General features: G+C 39.9%; 1 long non-coding RNA gene and 1 pseudogene across 1 annotated transcript in view; one reads left to right on the forward strand and one right to left on the reverse strand.

The window, feature by feature from the left end:
- The window catches only part of LOC147829129 (uncharacterized), a 36,042-nt gene that overhangs the window by 19,295 nt on the left and 6,849 nt on the right, over positions 1–9,898 (forward strand). The window lies entirely within an intron of this gene.
- Positions 4,411–9,324, reverse strand: LOC110345859 (leucine-rich repeat-containing protein 28-like; annotated as a pseudogene).

Consider the following 9,898-nt stretch of genomic DNA (forward strand, 5'->3'; position numbering starts at 1 on the left):
AAAGCAGTCTTATGAGGGAAATTCATAGCAGTGAATACACATATTAGGAAAACGAGTGAGCCCAATTAAACAACCTGATGCTGCACCTCAAGCTTCTAGAAAAAGAAGAGCAGGACAAACCCAAAGCTCATACAAGGGAGGAAATTATAAAGATCAGAGGAGAAATCAATGCAATGGAGACTAAGAGAATGATACAAAAAAAATCAATGAAGCCAAGAGTTGGTTCTTCAAAAGAATCAACAAAATTGACAAACCCTTAGCCAACCTTATCAGAAAAAAGAAAGAAAAGGCCCAAATCCATGCAATTAGGAATGAAAAGGGTGAAATTACAACAGACCCAGTAGAAATCCAGAGGATCATCAATACCTACTTCTAGAACCTATACGCCAATAAGATGGAAAACACCAAAAAAATGGACAGATTCCTAGATACATATGAATTACCAAAGTTGAATGAAGAAGACCTAAAAATTCTAAACACCCAATATCAACCAATGAAATTGAAAACGTAATAAAAAACTTATCACCTAAGAAAAGCCCAAGCGCTGATGGCTTCACTGCTGAATTCTACAAGACATTTAGAGAGGAACTACTGCCACTACTGTTTAAACACTTCAATGAAATTGAAAGGGAAGCAATATTCCCAAATTCATTCCTGGAAGTAAGTATCACCTTGATACCCAAAGCAGAGAAAGACCCAACCAAAAAAGAGAACTATAGGCCAATCTCACTAATGAACATAGATGCAAAAATCCTTAATAAGATAATGGCAAGTAGAATGCAGAAGATCATCAAGAAGATCACATACCCTGATCAAGTGGGATTTATCCCAGGGATGCAGGGATGGTTCAACAAACGCAAATCCATCAGTTTAATACACTATATCAATAGAGCCAAGGACAAAAACCATATGATTATCTCTATAGATGCAGAAAAAGCATTTGACAAAATCCAACATGCATTAAGGATAAAAACCCTACAAAAAGTTGGAATGTATGGTGTCTACCTCAATCTGATAAAAGCCATCTAAGAAAAACCACAGCCAATATCATACTAAATGGTCAAAAACTGAAATCCTTCACACTAAAATCAGGAACAAGACAAGGATGTCCACTATCATCACTCTTGTTCAATACAGTGTTGGAAACATTAGCCACAGCAATTAGACAAGAGAAAAAAATAAAAGGAATAAAGATAGGAAATGAAGAAGTCAAATTGTCATTATTTGCAGATGACATAATACTCTATATAGAAGACCCCAAGAACTCCACCAAAAGTGTTCTAGACTTAATAACAAAATTCAGTCAAGTAGTTCGTTACAAGGTCAACACACAAAAATCAATGGATTTCCTCTAAACGAATGACAGACTCACTCGGAGAGATATAGGGCAAATAATTCCTTTCACAATAGCATCCAAAAAACTGAAATACCTAGGAATCAACCTAACAAAAGAAATCAAAGACCACTTCTCTGAAAACTATGGCACTCTGAAAAGAGAGATTGAAGATGATATCAGAAAATGGACAGACATCCCCTACTCCTGGGTAGGTAGGATTGATATAGAGAAAATGGCCATACTTCCAAGACTGCTATATAGATTCAATGCAATTCCAATTGAGATCCCAGTAGCATACTTCACGTACCATGAGAAAACAATCCAAAAATTCATTTGGAACAAGAAGAGACCCAGAATAGCAAAAGCAATTCTAGGTAACAGAGACATGGCAGGAGGTATCACAATCCCCAACCTGCAACTATACTACAAAGCTACTGTGATAAAAACAGCATGGTACTGGCAAAGAAACAGACCCGAGGAGCAGTGGAACAGAATAGAAGATGCAGAAACAACACCAGACACACTCAGCCATCTCATCTTCGATAAAGGAGCCAACCACCCTCACTGGAGGATAGATAGCCTCTTTAATAAATGGTGCTGGAAAAATTGGGTTTCAACTCTCCAAAGATTAAAACTAAACCTATTTCTCTTGCCATGTGCTAAACTAAAATTGAAATGGATTAAAGATCTAAATATTAAAACAGAAACACTGAACCAGTTGGAACAGAGGTTAGGTAGAACTCTTGAAGACATCAGTTTAGGAAAAGATTTTATGAACAAAACCTCAGTTGCCTGTGAACTAGCACAAACAACGAACAAGTGGGATCTGTTCTTATTAAAAAGCTTCTGCACAGCAAGAGAAACCACCAGGAGTGTGAAGAGACAACCCACAATGTGGGAAAAAATCTTCACCTGCTTTTCCCCAGACAAAGGTCTACTATCTTGAATCAATAAAGAACTTTAAAAGATCAGACCTTCCAAATTTAAAGACCCAATCAGAAAATGGGCATCTGAAATGAACAGACATTTCTCAGACAAAGAAGATAGCAAATAGAAATAGCAAATAAATACATGAAAAAATGTTCAACATCACTGGTCATTCAAGAGATGCAAATGAAAACAACACTGAGATTCTACCTCCAGAAAGAATGGCTGCTATCATGAAATCAACCAATAACAAATGCTGGCGGGGCTGTGGGGAAAGAGGAACCCTGCTCCAGTGCTGGTGGGAGTGTATACTGGTTGCAACCACTGTGGAAATCAGTATGGAGATACCTCAAAGAACTAGGACTGGAAGTCCCAGTTGACCCTGCTATTCCACTGCTGGGGATCTTCCCCAAAGAATTAAAAGAATCATACCACAGTGATATACATGCACCCATGTTCATAGCAGCACAGTTTGTGATAGCTAAAACTTGGAAACAGCCCAAATGCCCATCAACTGGAGACTGGATAAAGAAAATGTGGTTTTTTAAATAAATTGGAGTACTACTCAGCCATAAAAAATGAGAAATTAGAGATATTTATAGCTAAGTGGATGCACATTGAGGCAGTACTCTTAAGTGAAATAAATAGGACACACATGTATAAAAAGCGAATAGTTTCTCTGGTGTGAGAAACTGAAAGTGTAAATAAGGACTAAAATGTATAATAGGTAATGTGAAATAGGAAGAAAAGGGGCAAAGGGGAAGGAAGTGGGAGCGGTAGGGGAAAGGAAAGAAGGGAATGGGATTAATATGAGAAAATGGAAAAATAGGAACAAAATCTTTGTCAATAGGGAGGACTGGAGTGGTTGAAGGGAGGGCTGGGCAAGGGTGAAGAATAAGAACCAAGAGAGGTTATGTAAAGGTGCAAATTTCCAATGATGAATGTCATTATATTGTATACCTAAAATTTATCAATGATTAGGACGAATAATCGATAATGCAAAATAGGAAGAAAAGGTCCAAAGGGGTAGGGGTAGTGGGAGGGGCAGGGGAAAGGAAAGAAGGGAAAGGAAAAATGCTGAGAAATGGAAAAAATGGAAATAAAATCTTTGTCAATAGGGAAGGGTGGAGGGGGTGAAGGGAGGGCTAGGAATGAGGAAAAAAGAAGAACCAAGATGCATCATGTACAGGTACAAGGTACAAGTTCTCAATGAGAAATGTAAATGTGTTGTATACCTACAATGTACCAATAATAGAATTTAAGGAAAAAAAAACAACCCAAAAAAGCCCCCAAAAATAAATTGTCACATTTTTCTTTCAAAATTGAAATTTTACTTGACCACTATACACACATTATGGATAATTTGTAAACAAGGCTTAATTTAAATTTTCTAAGGAACTATTCCATTCTTTTTTAAATAGTTACTCTAGTTATTTTTCATCTTAAAATCTGGGGGCAAATTCTCCTTAAGGAAAGATATCAGGCACAAATCAAATACTGATAAATTCTTAGAGGTAAAGCTCCACTAAGTCACAAGTTAATGTCATACACACTTCATACCTACATACTCCAAGCTTTCCAGTCTTTAACAGGATATTAACAATTATAATAGAGAGAGCCAAGATTGAGTTTTCTTTAGGAGGATTTAAGAAAAGCGGCAGCATGGAGTATATATGAAGTAATTTAAGATATGAAGGCATATTTAGTAGATGACTGTAACCCTATATTGCCATTTACTTAAGTTCGTATGATAGGGTAAGAAAATTGCCTTTGCCAGCTCCCAATGAAATGGTAAGCTTACACTGTTGAAGTTCAAGACAGTCAAAGCCTCCCTTATGTTGATTTCCTAGAACACACACACACACACACACACACACACACACACACACACCCCACAGAATGTATTGGTATTCCTCATTTTTTGTCTGTATTTAATTTTGGGAAGATATATTCCATCTTAGAGGAAAGGATTTTGGGTGTGAAGCTCAATCATGACCCTTCCAGAGTGTCGTATGCCTGAGAGGACAGGACAGGATGGAACGGCCTGTTCCAACCTGGCTGGACTCTCCTGGCCCTGCCACACACAGTGGGCAACATGCAGGCAGCTGCAGCGACAAGCTGGGAGCATTCCTGAGACTCTTGAGTATTTAACAATGCAGCAGGTCAAAAGTCTGCGACACTAGGTAGAGTGGCAGTAAGCCACAAAGCTAACAGTTGTCCTCCTCTGGTGAAGTTCTAACATAGCTTGGGGTAGAGGATGGTAAACATGGGCTTTTACTCCAGTGCCCCAGGTGGCAGCTCAGTGGCTCCCAGAGACCCCACAGCAATGAGATTGGAGATAGAAGATTCAAATCTTTGAGAAAGCTATGTGTGTGACAGACTCTTGATGACATTCTGGCAGCGGCAGCACATGAGATAGCTCTCTGGCCCTGTGTCCTTCACCTAGGCTAGGAGGAAGACAGCAGGCTCCATGAGAAAGAGAGCGCCTTCTCCTCAGACTTGGATGGGGGCACCATAGCCCTGCACCCAATGACTTCATTTTATAAGAGAGCAAGCCTTTAAGATAAATGTTGCTATTCACATATATATGTTGTAGTTCTTGAAATTGATGTAAATCAAGTGCCAGAAACGCAAGATTCTCCAGGCATGGAGAACTCATGGAGGCTGGGCAGTTGGCAGAGATGGTAGCACATACTATATCCCATTGCAATCCACAGTGAGGTATTGGAGCTAGAAATTGCAGTTGGTTATTAGCTAATTAAAGGTGACCAATTTCTGGGAGAATAATTTCCTTTCAAATTTTTATTAGTACATGTTTGCAGTACCCAATGACTGCATTCATCATGGGGAGTTGGTACATATATATAATACATCTTAATTCTTTTTATTCCTTTTCCCCTCCGTTTCCCCTTCCCTCCTTCTCTCGATCTGCTTCCAATTTGCAAAATATCTATCTTACTATTTCCCATTAACTATCTTTTATTTTGCTCTTTATCTATATTTTGGGGTTTTTATATGAGAAACCATGTGATATTTTTCAAGATTGAAAATTAAGGTTTTTTATCATTGTCATTTATTAGTACATGTGTGTCATAATGATGTTTACTTTTTTGTGAGAAGTTGGTACATATACATAATACATCTTTATCCCGTTTTCCTTTCTTCCCTCCCCTTTTCACTCATCCCTTAATCCCTTCGCTTTTTTTGTACATGTTTGCAGTACATAATGTTTTCATTTTTTGTGTGAGGTTGACACATGTACGTAACACATCCCGATTCTCCTTTTTCATCAATTATTTCTCTCTCCTCCTTCCCCTCTCCTTCTATCACTTGATCCCCTCCCCCTCAAGAATCGTCTATTTCCCTACTTCCTATTAACTGTCTTTTATATGCTCTTTATTTTTATTCTGGGTTTCTCATATAAGAGAAACAATGTGATATTTAAGTTTGTGTGTCTGATTTCTTTTACTTAACATTATGGTCTCCAGGTGTATCCATTTTCAGGGAAAATGAACCCTCCTACACCACTGGTGGGAATATAAACTAGTACAACCACTTTAGAAATCAGTATGGAGATTCCTCAAAATCTAAAACTAGAAATTCTATTTGACCCAGCTATATCCTTTCTAGGTATCTTCCTGAAAGAGTTAAAAGACATATTATAGTGATACATGCATGCCCATGTTTATAGCAGCACAATTCATAATAGCTAATTCTTAGAAGCAGCCCATATGTCCATCAGCAGATGAATGGATAAAGCAAATGTGTTATTTATACACCATGAAGTTCTACTGTGTCATAAACAAGGATAGACTTGAGTCATTTGTAGGACCGTGGATGCACCATGTGATATTTAAGCTTGTGTATCTGATTTATTTCCCTTAACATTCAAGGTGCATCAATTTAGGACTAACAATTTCTAAGGCACTGTCACCTAAATCCAGACACCAGAGTTTTACACAGGGCCCAGTGGGTCCTAGAACCACAACTGCATTGTTTGAGTGAAAGTACCAAGGTTGTGAGGGAGTTCCTTTTCACGTAGAGTCTCTCCAAGTACTGCAGTCCTTCACTTTTCAGTAAGTCCAATGGGAAATGGCAAATTCCTAAAATATAAAAACAAATTCTTGTGCTTTCAAGCCTTGCCACAGAGATCATCTTACAAAGATCAGACGTCATGAACAAACATCCCATCAGGCATGCTGTGGGACTACAGCTTGTCAAAGCTGGTCCACTTTCGGTATTTTTGGGCTTCTCCAGTGTGAGGGCCTGTGTGCTGCGTAGGACCCATGTAGGGGAACCTGGTTCGGTATGGATTGTCCCCAGGAGTAGGGAGTGGCCAGGAAACCCAGCACGTGATCCTCCCAGTCCTCCTGCACTCACCTCGGCACAGCCCCAGCCAGCTATCTTGATATTCATCTTTTTAAAATGTGTTTTCAGAGAATTAAGGAACTTACATTTGCAAAATGGATGATAAAAATATTTTACTGGATTAAATAGGGAAGATAGAGGAACCACAAGGCTCCATAAATTATATGGATCATCCTTGACTTATTTTCTTCCCTGCTTAACTAAAGACTGAACTCTTCATTTTTAGTTTCTTCCCTTTCTGCACAAAAGTCATCTTTCATTTTTTGAATAGCCTTTCCAACTCATTTGTCTTTTTCTACTCTTTTTCTTTTATAATGTTTGGCAGATTTGCCTTACTCATTTTTAGGTTGGTTTCCAGTTTTTCAGGCCATGGTTAGGAACCTTGCCAATGTCTTCTAAAGCTCCCTTTTTACTCTCCCTTTAGCTAACTTGAAATCATCTTAAGTTTCTTGGCAGTGATTTGTAGTGGCAACCACAGGAACCTGGGCACTTGTAGGCTGTAGCACCATGGAACCCTTCACAAAGTCAGATTGCATTATTGATACATCTAAGAAGCTCTCATAAGCCTGATTTATACACTCCTCATGAATGATACTTTAATACAAACAACAAAATGAATCATTATTAAAGTTAATATTTATTTAAATTAATCTGAATGTTTATCCTGGGTGGTTGTCTTGTCTCAGTAATTTGAAGAGCTCATTACACTGTCTTTTGGCTCCCATTGTTGCACTTGAGAAACTGGCTGTCAGGTAATGTTTTATTTTTTACATGATGAGTCTTTTCTTTCTGGCTGTTATTATGATATACCATTGGTCCTGAGACCAGGAGATAGAGGGAAAGACAGGCAGAAGAGGGCCTGAGTAAGTTGAGTAAACTAAGTAAATTAAAGGCTAGGACCTAAAGGAACTAAAGATAATTCTCAAGAAAATAGACCACAAAGGACAAGTCCCTCAGTAAACTAGGAAAAATCTCAAAGGGTTGGAATGCAGAAAGCAAAGAAATAATACATACCACTTTCCAGACATCAAAAACCTGACAACAGCAGCAGTAACTGCTTACCAGCTTCCTGATTATACTCCTACACCTTTTCTTGTGTCAAGTACTGCACAAAAGTCCTTGGACTTAAACAATCTGCAGTGTTCTGCTTTTGGAACCCTTCCTGCATCAGTCTTTGTTGCCCTCAGAAAAAGAGCCCAGAGGAAGGGAGCTGCTTACAGCCCTAACTTAATTGCAGTTTTACTACTGTGTGTCTAGGTGTGCATTTTTTTAGTTTTCCTGGTTGGGATACACTATGATTTCTATGTCTATAGATTCATGTTTTTCATCAGTTTTGCCTATTCTTATCTAATCAAAGAACTTTGCCTTTCCTTCATTCTATCTATCCCTTTTGAGGCTGTGATGTAATGCCTCTCATCCCATCACCCACATATTTTAATCTCTTTTTGCATTTGTAATCTGTTTTATTGCTGTATTAAGTAATTTCTTTAATTTCATATGCTTAATCTGGTGTTTAACCTAGCCTTTTATTTATTTGTTTGTTTTTGAGACAGGGTCTTACTATGTGTAGTTCAAGCTAGCCTTGATCTCATGGCAGTCCTCCTGCCTCACCCTCCTAGTGCTGGGATTACAGGCATTTGCCACTGTGCCTGGCTAACCTAGGCTTTTAAGACCCCCAAACCCTAGTACTGGGGATTGAAGCCAGGGCTTTTGCATTGCATTACATCCTCAGCCCTTAATTTTTATTTTGAGGCAGGGTTTTGCTAACCGACTGAATAACTCACCAAACTTGTTATTCTCCTGCTTAAGCCTCCCAGAGTGCTGGGGTTACAGGTATGCACCACCACACCTGGCTAAAGTGGTTCTAGTGTGAAATCAGAAATCAGAAAAAAATTTGAAAAATCACACAAATGTGTATGAAGGATTATATAGCACACACACGTATTATATTACAAGTCAACAATCCAAGTATTACTGAGATCTGTGAACCCCTTTTAAAACACATTTTTCTTCATCTTCCCAGAAGTAGGCAGTTGATAGTTTTAATAATCTTTCCTTTGTTTTATGCTCTTACCTCACGTACAGACACTAAAGCAATACAGTTTAATTTGTCAGAACAGAGTTGTACTGATACTTGTCCTGTGTTAATTCCTCTGTGTTTTAAGATTGACTGAAATTGTTGCTTGTAACTGGTTTATTTTCAGTCCTGTCCGTCACATTTTAAGTATTAAACAGTCACAAGTATCTAGAGACCAACTCTAGCACGGGGCCCAAGTTTAGTAAACACGCTCCCCAAACCCGATTTCGCCTCTGGTGTCGCCAGGCGTGAGAACCGCTTTTCCAAGAGGAAGGTTGCCTTTCTGAGCCAGGTGGGGAGCCCAGCACGCAGGGAGAGGGTAACACGCAGGCGCAGAACCCGGGGGGGGGGGGTGCGTAATGCACAGGCTCGGCGGGGCGGGCAGCGGGGAGGGCCTGTGGGCCTGCTTCTGGTATGCAGCGAGGGATTAGTCCGGAGCGAGGAATTAGCTGTGACCTCTACTTTCCGACTTGCGCAGCTTCCTCTCACCCTACTCCACCCCGGACCCTGAGGCCTCGCACTTCTCTGCCACTTGGCGCCCACCTGCGAACAGCCCCGCAGGAGGCTTATCTGCCCGCTGCTCCGGCCCCGCGTTGTGCCTGAGCAGGGTCCCCATCCCTGCACACCTGTTAGGGCGGCCGGAAGTGACCCTCAGGTGGCTGAACAGGGGAGTCTGAAGCCTGGCTCCAGCACTTCGTCTGTGATCCGTGGAAGGTTACTTTCTAAGCCACCTTTTCAAGCATGCGCACACATTCTGGTGCGTTAATTTAGCAATCTGGAATAGGTCCTGTCACAGTTCAGTTTCTGTTTCCTGTTTCAGTTGCTGTTAAGTCACAGAAGCCCTTTGCCTACACCTAGCCAACTACAATGGAAATTCAATTAGGAATGTGAGATGGTAACTTCCCATAAAATGCATCCTATCCACTACTTCCATATGAGATTTCTTGAAGGTAATCATCACACCTCATCTCTGTCGCTAATAAACCTCGTTGAGGTTATTACCCCAAACTCTCCAACATTTATAAATATTCCTTGCTGTGTACTTATATATCCACCATGCTCTATGACCTTCCCACCTTTACTTAGTGTCCCTTTCTTCATTACACAGGTCCCCTTTATAGATCTGTTAAACTCCTAGCCATTCTGCATGGCCAATTCTTCAGGAAGCCACTCTTGATTTCTGTAGCGTC

The sequence above is a fragment of the Heterocephalus glaber genome, unplaced genomic scaffold (genome assembly GCF_053883595.1).
Source record: "Heterocephalus glaber isolate CG9 unplaced genomic scaffold, H.glaber_assembly_v1.0 deba00000738, whole genome shotgun sequence".
Lineage (NCBI taxonomy): Eukaryota > Metazoa > Chordata > Mammalia > Rodentia > Bathyergidae > Heterocephalus > Heterocephalus glaber.